General features: G+C 46.9%; 1 protein-coding gene and 2 non-coding genes across 3 annotated transcripts in view; 2 read left to right on the plus strand and 1 right to left on the minus strand.

The window, feature by feature from the left end:
• Positions 1-6,304, minus strand: part of SIRT4 (sirtuin 4) — an 18,865-nt gene extending 12,561 nt beyond the window's left edge. The window contains exon 1 of the transcript XR_335019.2: positions 6,009-6,304. The gene's annotated coding sequence lies outside the window, so the exon portion shown is untranslated. The remainder of the gene's footprint in view (positions 1-6,008) is intronic.
• On the plus strand, positions 5,765-5,905 carry LOC114008334 (U4 spliceosomal RNA). The gene has a single exon (XR_003549892.1). It is a non-coding gene; the product is annotated as a U4 spliceosomal RNA (small nuclear RNA).
• Positions 6,305-6,502: 198 nt separating the features above from the next.
• On the plus strand, positions 6,503-6,643 carry LOC114008323 (U4 spliceosomal RNA). Its single transcript, XR_003549886.1, has one exon. It is a non-coding gene; the product is annotated as a U4 spliceosomal RNA (small nuclear RNA).
• The last annotated feature ends 7,971 nt before the right edge of the window (positions 6,644-14,614 follow it).

The raw sequence follows: 14,614 nt of genomic DNA on the forward strand, positions 1-14,614 counted from the left end.
AGAGAGAAAGTGAGAAATCAAGCCACCAGGTGAGGACTTGAACCGAGGTTGGCCATGTAGGCGTCCAGCATCCTTAATCATGAAGCCACCTGCCAGCCTCCCCCCCGCCCTTTTTAAAAGATTTATTTTATTTAATTTTATTTATTTGTTTATTTTAATTTGCCCAGAGAGGGACAGAGAGAAAAAGTGAGAAAGCAAGTCACCAGGTCCAGGATTTGAACCACATGGTTCAACCATGTGTAGGTCCAGCCCCCTTAACCACCATGCCACACGCTGGGCCCTGGGCAGAGGTTCTGAAGGCTGGTTGGGAGTGCGCAGCTCATACCCACCTGTGCCAAGATCTGCCACTATCTTCTCTTTGAGAGAAGGGGTTAAAGCTTGGTATCAGTGTCTTTAGTGCAAAACAGCGCATCCAAACAGCGCATCCAAACAGCGCTAAGTCAGGAATTCGCCCTCCCTTAAGACAGAGGCTTTGGAGACCAGCAGTTGCCCTAATGGCTAAGTCTCTCTGTCTCTGTCTTTCTGGCAAGTGCACACGCTCTATTGCAAAAAACCTCTCCCTTCTCCCCCCACAAAAAACAAAAACAAGATAGAGGCTTTTAATAACAGATGGGGATTGGACTCGTCGGAACACGTCAGTATTTATGGTCTTGTCCATCTACCTCGACAAAATCAAGTGCCCTGTTACTGGAAAATTCCTTCCAGTGGCTTATGATGAAACACATTCACCACTATCTGAAAAAATTGTGTGCTGACAGTTAATAATGAGTAGTTAAAGCCGAATATAGTGTCGCGGACTTACCTGCTTAGCTCATTTTATTTCTCACCTTTGTTTTTATTAAATAAATCAACACAGTGTCTGTGTCTCAGCCCTAGAGATTCTGGGAAGAGACCTGGGCATCAAGTAGGTTTACACACTTTCTAGTTCTTCCTACGTGCAGCCAGTGCATCCACAGCTCTGCATCACCTAATGAGACATTAGTCAGTCAGAACTGTCTTGGAACATGATCACGGGGCAGCCAGCAGGGACCATGAAGACGCCCTAAGGACTCCCTTTCCCTCGCTTGGAGACAAACTGAAGCCCAGAGGAATAACACGGAAGCGGGAGGCAGAATTTGACTCCTGGTCCGATCCTCGCTTGTATGGAGATAAACATGGATAAAGTGATTCAGTTTACGGGGCCAGCAGGTTGTGTGGTGGCTAAGGGTGTTGAACTCCCACATGGGTGATGACGGTTCAAATCCCAGACCTTGAGGTTTGTTTTCTCACTTTCCTTCTCTCTCTCTCACTCTGTCTCTCTGGTCAAAGTTAAATAACTAAACATAGTTAAATAAAATAATTCTCTTTTTTTTTAAAAAAAATGTGATTTGGGTAAACAGCCACTTAACGGTCCTAGCAGTTTGACTAAACTGATCATATCTGCTGAAGCAAAGGACCAGAATGTAGACTGGAAGTTTTGTTACTAAAACATATATATAGATAGATAGAGAGAGAGATAGAGAGAGAGAGAGACAGTTCTAAAGCTTAGTGGTTAAGAGCCTTATCCCACATGGCTGACCACGGTTCAAATCTGGCCCTGGCAGCCTGAAAAAAATATCCCCAGCCAAAAATGAAAAGTTATTTGCTGTTAATGTATATGGTAATGTCTTTTTCTGCACTGATTTGCACTGTATTCATGCTAGAAAAGCAATGTTGTACACTGGGCAGGTGGCATGGTGGTTAAGGAGCTGGACTCCCACATGCTGACTGCAATGCGGGTTCCAGACCTGGCAGCTTGCTTTCTTACTTTCCTTTTCTTTCTCTTTCTGGTCAGATTTTAAAATAATAATAATACCAAATAAAAAAAATTTTGTTGATCATTAAACTGTACATTAACCGCAATATGGGAACTAGAAGATGGCATAGTGTTCACATTGCTGGACTCCCACAGGGCCTACCAGTCCTTTCTCCTCCATTCTCCGCTCAGGATTTTGAGTATGCACGAACACGCACCTGGCGTGAGTTCCAAGCTGCCAGGTCCACAGTCAACCACATGGGAGTCCAGCAATGTAACTGCTGTGCCATCTGCTTGTTGATATATAGCAATTAAATGTAAATTAAAAATAAATAAATACAAAATGTTAAGAGAATTTTTGTTAAAGGGCGCATATGCGGTCCAGCAATGTAACTGCTGTGCCATCTGCTTGTTGATATATAGCAATTAAATGTAAATTAAAAATAAATAAATACAAAATGTTAAGAGAATTTTTGTTAAAGGGCGCATATGCGCACTGGAGAGATGGAGAGACAGAAAGTGAGAAATCATCCCCAAAGGAGGATGGCCGGGACCAGCAGTTAGCATAATGCTGGACTCCCATGTAGTCAACCGCGGTTCGAGTCCTGGACCTGGTGGCTTAAGCTCACGCTGGGTGCGTGTGCGTGCGTGCCCAAGATCCAGAGAGGAGAATGGAGGAGAAGGGATTGCGGCGTGGTCATCCCCGCTGGGGGGTGATTTCTCACTTTCTGTCTCTCTGTCTCTGTCTGTCTGGTGAGCCCACGCGCACTATAGCAAAAACCTCTCCAAAAAAAGAAAAAAAAATTACTTTCTCCTTCTGCAAAATGGGGTATACCTACTTACATGTTTCCTGATGCAAATGATAAGTAATAAAAGATTAAAAAAAAAAAAAAGGAGGATGGCCACACGGAAGTCGCTTCTCCTCTAGTCTCTCAGGATTTGGGGCCACGTGCACACGCACATGGTGTGAATTCAGCCACCGGATCCAGGACTCGAACCACCATCGACTATGTGGGAGTCCAATGAAATAAACATGACTCCACCTGCTGGTCTTAAAATAAATAAAATTTTAAAATAATTTTTATAAAGAAAAAATATGGGGGCTAGCAGGTGGCGTGGTGGTTAAGGGTGTTGGACTCCCACATGGCCGACTGTGGTTTGCATCCCAGACCTGGTGGCTTGCTCGCTCTCTCTGTCCCTCTCTGGTCAAATTTAAATAAACAAAGTAAAACAAATAAAATAACTTTTTTAAAAAGAAAAAATATGCTCAAAATTAAAAAAACATGTGTGATGTGTGCCCAAAATCTCAACAAGATGGAGAAACGGAGGGGGGATTGCAGTGTGGCCACACCCACAAGGAGGTGCCTTCTCCTTCTCCCTCTCTCTCTGTCTCTCTGTCTCTTTTTTGGGTAGCAGAGGAGCCCCTAGCAGTAGAATAATTATATATTATATTGTATGTAATATATATTAATAATATATTAATCTAATATATTATATGTAATCATATAATAAAATATAATAACTTTTTAAAGAATAATTGAATTTTATCTATTATTATTTTAAAATTTGAACGGAGAGAGAGAATGAGAAAGCAAGCCGTCAGGTCTGGGGCTTGAACACATCGTTCACCATGTGGATGTCAACACCCCAACCACCATGGCATCTGCTGGCCCCATTGATAAAAACTGTGTATTAGGCCAGCAAGTGACCAGCAGGTGGCATGGAAGTTAAGGTGGCTAGATCCCATGTGGCTGGCTACGTGGTTTGAGTCCTGGACCTGGTGGCTTGAACTCATGGTGGGCACATGTGCGTGTGTGCCCAGGATTGTGTGTCCCAAATCCTAAGAGTATAATAATGGAGAAAGGATTGTGGTATGGCTGTCCTCCCCACAACCCCGGAGTGATTTCTCAACTTCCCTTTCTGTCTCTCTCTGGTGAGCACACATGCCCTATAGCAAAAAAAAAAAAAAAAAGGATGCTGGACTCCCTTAAATTTCATATACTGTGGGCATTTCTGTGGAAATGAAGCCTTCCCCCTCTGTATTAAGATGTCCACAGGAAACTTCTAGATTAATCACAGAATTACCATATGATCTGGGGCCAGAAAGTGGCATGGTGGTCAGGGGAGCTGGACTCCCACGTGGTCAACCACTGTTCGAGTCCCAGATCTGGTGGCTTGCTTTCTCACTTTCCTTCTCTCTGTCTCTCTCACTCTGTCCCTTTCTGGTCAAATATAAATAAATAAATAAAGTTCAATAAAATAAATCTTAAAAAAAAAAATTACCATATGATTGGGGCTGGCAGATGGCTTGGTGGTTGGAGCACTGGACCCCACATGGTTGACCATGGTTCGAGTCCCAGGTCTGGCGGTTTGCTTTCTCACTTTACCTTTCTCTCTTTCTCTTGTCTCTCTCTCTCTCAGGTCAAATTTAAAATAATAATAATAACATCAAGTAATTATTATTATTATTTATTTCTTTTCTTTTGGAGAGGTTTTTGCTATAGGGCGCGTGCGCTCGCCAGACAGACAGAGAGAGACAGAGAGACAGAAAGCGAGAAATCACCCCTCGGGGGGATGGTCATGTCGCAATCCCTTCTCCTCCATTCTCCTCCTGGGATCTTGGGCACGAACGCACATGCACCCGGCGTGAGTTTTAAGCCACTGGGTCCGGGACACGAACCGCGGTCGACTATGTGGGAGTCCAGCGACATAGCCATTACGCTAAGTGCTGATTCCCTGCAAATAATTTTTTTTAAAAAAATAACTGTTTTACTTAACTTTATTTATTATTATTGTTATTTTCCAGTTTGATCAGAGAAACAGAGAGAGAAGAAAAATGAGGCACCAGCTCCAGGACTTGAATCTGCAGTCAGCTATGTGGGAGTCCAGCGCCTTTAACCACCCTAACACCTGGCAGCCCCACAAAGAAATCACTCTTTTTCTTTCTTTCTTTTTTTTTTTAAAGAATTATTTTAGGAGCCGGCAGGTAGCTGAAGGCTTAGACTCCCACATGGTCGACTACAGTTTTGTTCCCCGACCTGGTGTCTTGCTTACTCACTTTCCCTCTGTCCCTTTCTCCTCTCTGGTCCAACTAGGATAAAGGACCGAATAAATAAAATTAAGTAGAAAAACAATTCTTAAAAAAAAAGGAGAGGGGGATAGCAGGTGGCATGGTGGTTACTGGCGCTGGACTCCCACATGACCATCTGTGGTCCAAGTCTTGGACCTGGCGGCTTGCTCTCTCTCTCTCTCTCTCTCTGGTCAAAATTGAAAAATAATGATAATACGTCAATAATTCTTTTTAAAAACGAATGGATAAACAAAACATCATATAGTAAACTATTCTACCATAAAGAAGAATTAGATCCTGATCCATACTACAGCATGGATGAAACATACAAACGTTATGCTAAGTAAAATAAGCGAGATTCAAAAAACAAATATTGTTTGATTCCATTTGTACGAGGTGCCGAGGCATCCACAGGGACAGAAAGCAGAATAAAGGTTTCCAGGAGCTGGGGGGAGAGGGAATGGCGAGTTAGAGTTTGATGGTTCAGAGTTTCGTCGGTAAGATGAAAAATTCTGGAAATGGTTGGAGGTGCTGGTAACAGGTAATGTGTTCAATGTCACTTATATTAGGCTTAAAAATGGTTAAACAAGTGAAACGTATGCATATTTGACCGAAAACAATAAAGCCTCCTTGAAGAAGATAGTCAATCTTTCTCTCTACCGCCCCTTGCAGCCTCCAAATTACGCCTATTAGCATGTTGACTCCCATAATGCTTTGCTGCATGCTCCACATTGAAAACGTGAATAAGTAAAATCATCTACCAGATTCAGAAAGTGTCTGTATATTTCAGAAAAGATTTCTTATCATTGGGCAATTATCAAACAAACAATAATTGAAGATATTTCCATGCGACTCAAACTCGCCTTTCTGAAATAGGAACCTGACTTCCTGGGACCGATGAGCAGAGGTTGCTCCTCGCCAGCTTTGCGCAGTGGCAGTATCGTAGCCAATGAGGTTTATCCGAGGCGCGTTTATTGCTATTTGAAAACTTTCCCCAATACCCCGCCGTGACGACTTGCAATATAGTCGGCATTGGCAATTTTTGACAGTCTCTACGGAGACTGAATAATCGCGGTTTTAAAGAATAGACGTCCTACTAGTAAGAGATCTATTAGGTGAGTTCTGGAGGCTCTTAGTTCTGAAATAAGTGTTTTGGGTTCTTACGTGGTGGTTTGAAGTGTTCAATTTCCGCTCTCAGGTTGGTGTTATCGCAGTGTTTATTTTTCTACTGTGTTCCCGCGTCTCTGTGGTACGTTTCCCTTTGTTGCGCCACATCTTTATTTTTAATGCTCTTCTTCGCCGGTTCCCTTAGTATTGAGTTCGGCTGGTCTGTCTCTCCCCCTTTCCAGCGCGCGCTCTCGCTTTCCCGCCGCTCCGATTCTCATTCAAGATTTCAAGTCAACCCCCGCCGTGTCTATGACGTCAGGTCTTATTTGCATAAGATTCCCCAGCATACCAAGCGAACGCGCTCCGGTTTGTAAAATCTGAGTGTTTCTCACGAAATGATCCCACAATAAGCCGTCTCCCACGCGGACGGGCCCTACAGAAGGCCATTCCAGTGAGGACGCGTCGTATCCACGAACGCGCCGGCAGTCGCTCACCCTCACTCTAAAGGCCGTTGTCATCCGTGGGGGAACGGGTGAGGGCGTGGACTTGTCAGCTTTGCGCAGTGGCAGTATCGTAGCCAATGAGGTTTATCCGAGGCGCGATTATTGCTAATTGAAAACTTTTCCCAATCCCCCGCCGTGACGACTTGAAATATAGTCGGCATTGGCAATTTTTGACAGTCTCTACGGAGACTGAACTTGCTTTGGTTTAAAAGGAGTTCGTACCGTTTAGGGCTCTAACGTGTCATTTTCTCTGGGTGGGTTTAAGTCCAGTCTTTTAGCTTTTTTTATTTTAAGCCGAGTCCGTCATCCACCTCTGTCGCAGACTCATGCGGGCAAGCCGGTTCCAGAGGGTCACACAGTGCACAGGAATAGAAGGGGCTTTCAAACCCTCACCTGCAGTCGCCTTTTCCAAACGAATAGGGAGAGACACCGGCTGGTTGCCGAAGGATTGCTCAGGTCCCGTCGCGGCGTCCCTGGCAGAGCCGGGGCATGAGACTTCCACTCGTCCCTGGTGGAGCGCTTGCCTCCACTTGGCCAACCTCCGTGAGTCAAGTCCGGGTAGGGAGGCGTCTTGTCTCCCGGCAGCAGAGGACCCGCTCACGCCGCTGCCCATCTACGCTCCTCTGATCTGTAGCAGAAGACCCAGTCCCCGCTTTAGAGCTCCCGTCCGCAGACAGTAACCAAGGAGGTAGACCAGATGATTGCAGACCCCAGTGCAATGATGATTAACGGAGATGGGACAGAAGAAGAGCGCTGAATAAACTACTCGAGGTTGAGAAGGAGGGTCAGGCAGGTGGAGACAGAAGGATGTTACATTTTTTTAAAGAACTATTTTATTTAACTTTATTTTTTAAATTTGATCAGAGAGGGACAGAATGAGAGAAAATGAGAAAGCAAGCTGTCAGGTCTAGGACTCAAACCGTGGTTGGCCATGTGGGATCCAGCTCCCTTAACCACTAGGCATGGTCTGGCCCACTTTGTTTCTTTTGTTTGTTTGTTTTTTCCATGATCAAGAGAGACAGAGAGGGACCAGCAGATGGCTGGCGTAATGGTTACATTGGACCACAGTTTGAGTCCTGGACCTGTGGCATAAAACACACCGGGCGTGTGCACATGTGTGCCCAAAATCCTGAGAAAAGAATGGAGGAGAAGGGATTGAGGCATGACTATCCCCCCAGGGGGTGACTTCTAACTTTCTATCTCTCTGTCTCTCCAGCAAGTGCACTTGCCCTATAGCAAAAATCTCTGTTAAAAAAAAAAGAGATACCCCCAAATTGGCACCCCTAAGGCTATTCCAATGTATTTGCCTGAAAAACTTCCTATGAGAACACCTGGAGATGTTTGGTGTGCACGTGCAGGAGTTTTTGCAGCTATTTTGTGACTCTTCCAGGTCAGAGAGGGGAGGAGGGAGGTACATGGACTTGCACCCACTCCCCAGAGCCATGGCTCTGCAATTAGGCCCTAACATGTGTTTGTCCTCCAGCCGTTTTTCAGACGAAGAGTGGAAAGAAGGGGCTGGGGAACCAGCAGATGGCATAATGGTTACGTCACTGGACTGCCACATGGCTGACCTTGGTTTGAGTCCCAGACCCGACAGCGACAACTTGAAACTCATGCCAGCTGTGCCTGCGTGTGTGCGCAAGATCCCAAGAAGAGAATGGAGGAGAAGGGACTGCAGCATGGCCATTCCTCTGGGAGGAGGGGGGTGATTTCTCGCTTTCTGTCTCTGTCTCTGTCTCTCTCTCTCTGGCAAGTGCACGTGCCCCATAGCAAAATCTCTCCATGAAAGAAGAGGCTGGGTGGAATGAGTAATCCTTGTCTTAGAGGGAGGAGAAATCTGGGTCTGTCTGAAGCTGACCCTCTTGGCCATGTTGGGAATATGGATCGACACATTATTCCCTAGTAGGGCCACCCGGCCCCCGCCCACTCAGCCTGCCTGGACCCACTGGCTTGGAGAGATGGGATATGAAAACCCGAACAAGGGGAGGCTGTCTTAGCAGGGAAAGGGCCGCCTCGCCTCGAACAATCTGCTCAGTGTTCAAGTCACTGCAGGGTGTTTGCAAGAATCACCGGCTTGTAGGTTAAAAATATCCCATGCCCCAGGGGCCCTCGGGGTCTGTCCCAGAACACAGCTCTCTCTCTCTGCTCTTTGGTGTTTCTGTCGCTGGGGAAATTAACTGTGGCCAATTGATTTTTTTTTTTCTGTGAATCTTTGAAGCCAGACTTTCTGGGTTCAAGTCCTTGCTCCATGATAGCTGTGTGACCTTAGGCCCCTTGCTTAGCCTCTGTGCCTCAGTGCCCCTGGCTGGCCAAGGGGAGTTATGATCACATTTATCTCAAAGGCCAGGGCTCTCACCCTGACGGCATGGGAATTGCCAGGGGAGCTTTTCTTCTTAGGTTTTTGCCGCAGGACATGCGTGCTTGCTGGAGAGAGACAGAGAGAGAGGGTAAGTGATAAATCACCCCCAAGGGCATGGCCACACCTCAATCCCTTCTCCATCATTCTCATCTCAGGAGTTTGGGCATGCACATGCATACATACACCTGACATGACTCTCAAGATGCCAGGTTCGGGACTCGAACCACCATCAGCCCTGTGGAAATCCAGCACCTTACCCACCACACCACCTGTTGGTCCGTCCCATCAAGGGAACTTTTCAAAATCCTGATGCCCAGTCAGTCTGCATTCCAGATCAACAAAATCAGAATTTATGAGCAAAGAAATAAATAAAAAAAGTATATACATACATATATATATATGTATGTGTGTGTGTGTGTGTGTGTGTGTGTGTGTGTGTATAGGACTGCTCCCAAGGGATGAGACCCACTACCAGAGATTTTCATGGGTATTAAATGAGATAATATAGGAAAAGTGCTTCCACTGGTGCCTGACAAAGTTAAGTGCTTTGCTGGGTGTTTTGGGATCAATTATCTAAGGATGGGTGGTAATCAAGGAAGGTTTCCTGGAGGAAGGGGTAGCTGAGTTGTGAACTGAAGGAGGAGATGCCTTATCAGGACAAAGAGGGCAGAGTGGAGTTTAGTCTTGGAAATACCCCCCCCACCCCCACCCCGCAGGGGACTAGAGTAAAATGTGGCCTCTGGGAAGAATTGAAAGTCATTCCTGGGCCAGAAAAAGGTGTGGAGGTTAGAGCAGCTGGATCCCACATGGCCGACCTCACGGTTTGATTCTTGGACCCAGCAGCTTGAAAACCACACCAGCTGCATGTGCATGTGAGCCCCAAATCCCGAGAGGAGAATGAAGAAGGGATTGCAACAGGGTGATTTCTCACTTTCTTTCTCTCTCTCTTTCTGGTGATCTTATGTGCCCTATAGCAAAAAAAAGAAAGAAAAAAAAAAAAAGAAAAAGAAATAAAGCCTCCCTGAGGCTGGAGCCGAGAAGATAAGCAGGAAGCGCAGACTTTGGACCCTCTAGTGAGGTCAGAGGGCTTGCAGAATCATTCGGTTTATTCTGGTGTCATGGACATTTTAAGCCGGACAGTAACCTAGACTGGGCCCTCCAGTTCAGCTGTGGTTGAAATCCTGGCCCCAAAGGCTTGCAAAAAAAAAAAAAAAAAAAAGACTGAAATCCCAAAAGGATGGAGAAAGGGAGAAGAAGGGACCGTAGCGTGACCATGCCCACTGAGGGGTGCTTTGTCTCTCTTTCTCTCTCTCTCTGTCTCTCTGCTAAGTACATGCACGCTCTGGCAATTAAAAACTACTTTAAAAGTGGGGGCCAGCAGGTGGCGTAGTGGTTAAGGCACTGGACTCTCACATGGCTGACTGTGATCTGAGTCTTCCACCCAGCAGCTTGAAACTCACGCCAGGTACATTTGGTTGCGTGCCCAACACCCCGGAGGAGAATGGAGGAGAAGGGATTGCAGCGTGGCCATGCCCCCTGGGGGCTGATCTCTCACTTTCCCTTTCACTGTCTCTCTGTCTCTTTGGCAAGCCACATGCACCCTATGGCAAAAATCTACAACAACAACAAAAATACACACATATATATAGTTAAAAAGGTGGGGGGTTGGAGCCAGCAGGTGGTGTTGGTGTGGTGGTTAAAGTGCTGAACTCCCACATGGTTGACCACAGCTTCAAGTCCTGGACCCGGTCGGTGGCTTGAACATCATGCTGGGTGTGTACACGTGCCCAAAATCCTAAGAGGAGAATGGATTGCAGTGTGGCCTTCCTCTGGGGAGTGATTTCTCACTTTTTCTCTGTCTCTCCGTGGCAAGCACGCATGCTCTATGACAAAACCCTTTTTGGGACCAGCAGTGAGCGTAATGGCTATGTCACTGGACTCCCACATAGTCAACTGCGGCTCGAGTCCCGGACCCGGTGGCTTAAACTCATGCCGGGCACGTGTGCGTGCGTGCCTGAGATCCCGAGAGGAGAATGGAGGAGAAGGGATTGCAGTGTGGCCATCCCCTCTGGGGTGTGATTTCTCCCTTTCTGTCTCTCTGTCTCTCTCTGTCTTTCTGGCAAGCGCACGCGCCCTATAGCAAAAACCTCTCAAAAACAAACAAAAAAACTCTTTTAAAAAAATTGGTAGGGGGAACCAGCAGTTAGCGTAATGGCTATGTCGCTGGACTCCCACATAGTCGACTGTGGTTCGTGTCCCGGACCCGGTGGCTTAAAACTCACGCTGGGCACATGTGTGTGTGTGCCCAAGATCCCGAGAGGAGAATGGAGGAGAAGGGACTGCAGCATGACCATCCCCTCTGGGGGGTGATTTCTCGCTTTCTGTCTCTCTCTCTGGCGAGTGCACGTGCCCTGTAGCGAAAACCTCTCCAAAAAAAAAAAAAAAAAAATTGGTAGGAGGCAGCCCATGGCATGGTGGTCCAAGCAGCTGGATCCCACACGACCAACTGCATGGCTGAGAAACAGCTGGGCTCCTGGTGAGTGTGTGTGTGAGTGAGTGTGTGTGTGCACGCATGTGCCCAAAATCCTGAAAGAAGGGAGAAGGGGAGCAGAGGGATTGTGTGACTGTTCTCCATGGAGGATAGTGTTTTCTCTGTCTCTCTGTCTCTCTCCAGCAAGCATCTCCATGCTCTGGAAATTTTTTTTAAAAAATAGTATTTAGTGAAATCTTTCTATTCCCGACCCCTGGTCGCCCCCTGCCAGGTGCCATCAGCGTTTATGTCTCTTTCAGAGCGACCCTAGCGTGTACCGAGCATCTCATAAACAAATATATTGTTTCCCACTTCTACCCTCAAGTGATACACATTACACATTGTTCCCTTTATTTTTTTAGACCTTGGCGATTGTTTCATATTAGACGGGGGGCTTCCTGGGTCTTTTCTGTGGCTACATAGTTTTCTGTCCTGAAGTTACATGTACATTTTTTAAACTTTATTTATTCATGTATTTATTTGAATTTTAACAGAGAGAGAAAGAGTGAGAGAGCGAGAGAGAGAGAGAGAGGGAAAGCAAGAAAGCAAACCACCAGGTCCGGGACTCGAACCGTGCACCCCCAACCACCATGCCACCTTGGCCCCTGTAATTTTTTTAAACCAATCCCCTCTTGATGGACATTTAGGCCTTTGCTTGTTGAAACAGCACTGCGGTTAAGATCCCTGACATCTCCATGAAGCGCTGTAAGAGGAGGATCCTGGCTGGGAGGACACGCGTTCTCATCCTGATCTGGCAACTCACCAGGAGCCTCAGGCGGCTTGTCTTGTTGGGGCTCCAACTCCCTACACTCTCCTCTTCCAGACGCTATTTACTGGGGCTAGCGAGTGCGATGGTGGCTAAGGTGCTGGACTCCCAGGTGGCCGGCTGCAGTCCAAGTTCCAGACCTGGTGGCTTGCTTTCTCACTTCTAAAAAAAATAATAATAAGTATCTATCTATCTATATTTAGAGAGTTTTGCTATAGGGCACGTGTGCTTCCTGGAGAGACAGAGAGAGACAGAAAGCAAGAAATTACCCTCCAAGGAGGTTGGCCATGGCCCAATTTCCTCTCTTCCATTCTCCTCTTGGGATCTTGGGCATGCATGCACACATGCCCCATGTGAGGTTTTATATATATAATTATTTTATTTAACTTTATTTATTTTCTTTTTTTGGAGAGGTTTTCGCTACAGGGCACTTGTGCTCGCCAGAAAGACAGAGAGAGACAGAGAGACAGAAAGCAAGAAATCATCCCCCAGGGGAGATGGTCACGCCGCAATCCCTTCTCCTCCATTCTCCTCTTGGGATCTTGGGCACGCACGCACATGCGCCCGGCGGGAGTTTAAGCCACTGGGTCCGGGACTCGAACTGCGGTCGACTATATGGGAGTCCAGCGACATAGCCATTATGCTAACTACTGGTCCTTTATTTATTTATTTTAACTTGACCAAAGAGGAGACAGAGAGAGAGAAAGTGAGAAAGCAAGCTGTCAGGTCTAAGACGAACCATGCTCGACCATGTGGGAGTCCAGCACCCTTAAGCACCGTGCCACTTGCCAGCCCCCAGCAGCCCCCCAGTGTGAGTTTTTTTTTAAAGAATTATTTATTTTATTTGTTCATTCATTTTATTTTATTTTTTAACCACAGAGATACACAGAAAGAGAGAGAAAGAGGGAAAGTGAGAAAGCAAGCCACCTGGTCCAGGACTTGAACCGTGGTCACCCATGTGGGAGTGTCCAGCGCCTTAACCACCACGCCACCTGCTGGTCCCCCCTCCCCCCAGTGTGAGTTTTAAGTCACCGGGTCCAGGACTTGATTCCTTGTCAGTCACGTGGAGCCCAGAACCTTCGCGACCACACCACCTGCTGGCCCCAGCCCTGACGTTCGTTCTAATGGTGGCAACAGAGACGAAGATAAATAGGTAAATGAATAAATTCAGACCATGTCGGAAAGTGAAAGTAAATAAAAATTAAGCGGGATAAGGAGGTGGGGTCTAACGGGGAAGGAAGGCTTTCGATAAAGCATCCACGCCCCGCAGAGATGTTGCACGAACGCCTGAGAACGGTCCGAACACGCTGCAGCGCCACCTTCTGGCCCTCTGGCGTGTCCGCTCTTCTGCCCGCCCTTTCTAGACAGCACTCAGGTTAGGCAGGCCACCCCTTCAGTTCCTCTCCTGAGCTCCCACCCAGAGCCTGGCCCAGAGCAAATGCTGTCGAACGTTTCACCACCGGGGCCAGCAGAGGGCATAGCAGTTACATCGCTGGACTCCCACGTGGCCCAGGGCGGTTCGAGTCCTGGACCCAGCGGCTGGAAACCCATGCTGGGTGCGTGTGCCTGCTTGCCCAAGATCCCAGGAAGAGAATGGAGGAGAAGGGATTGAGGAGTGGTCATCCCCTCCGGGGCGAAGGGATGACCTTTCCCTCTCACTTCTCTCTCTCTCTCCGTAAGCGTGCACACGCCCTAAGGCAAAAACCCCTAAAACAAAAAAAGTTTCACCACTCGGTGAACCTACGAGTGAGCTCAAGTTTTGTCCATTAAAAGGTGGGTTTCCTGGGCCAGCAGGAGGCATGGAGGTTGAAGTAGCTGAATCCCACAGGGCTAGCCAAGTGGTAGGAGTTCCAGATCTGGCTGTTTGATAAACATGACGGCCACAGGTGCGTGCATGCCCAGACTCCCAAGAAGAGGGGATTGTGACATGGCTGCCCCCCGAGGGGTGATTTCTCACATTCCCTTTCTAGATCTCTTTCTTTGTCTCTCTGCAGTGAGTGCAGAAAAAAAAAAAAAAAAAAAAAAAACATGAAAAAGAAGGGCCAGTGGGTCACGTGGTGGCAAAGGGAATGGACGCTCACGTGGCTGATTGCAGCTGGAGTTGTGGACCTGCTGGCTTGCTTCCTCACTTCCCCTGTCCTTCTTTCTGTCTCTTTGGGGAGTGTACATGCCCTATAGCAAGTTAAATAATAATAACAAATAAAGTTAAATAAATCTTTAAAAGCAAACTGAAAAAAAGAAAACCAAACTGTGAACTTCTGGAGGACAGGGTCTATGGCTTGCTTTTAATTTATTTAAAATGTATTTATTTATTTGTTTATTTTTGGAGAGGTTTTAGGGTGCACGTGTTCACCAGAAAAAGAGAGAGAGACAGAAAGTGAGAAATCACCTCCCAGGGGGGATGGCCACGTCACAATCCTTTCTCCTCCATTCTCCTCTCAGAATCTTGGACACACACGCACACACGCCTGGCGTGAGTTTAAGCCACTGGGTCCGGGACTCAAA

Source organism: Tupaia chinensis, unplaced genomic scaffold, assembly GCF_000334495.1.
Source record: "Tupaia chinensis unplaced genomic scaffold, TupChi_1.0 Scaffold000320_1, whole genome shotgun sequence".
Classification (NCBI taxonomy): domain Eukaryota; kingdom Metazoa; phylum Chordata; class Mammalia; order Scandentia; family Tupaiidae; genus Tupaia; species Tupaia belangeri.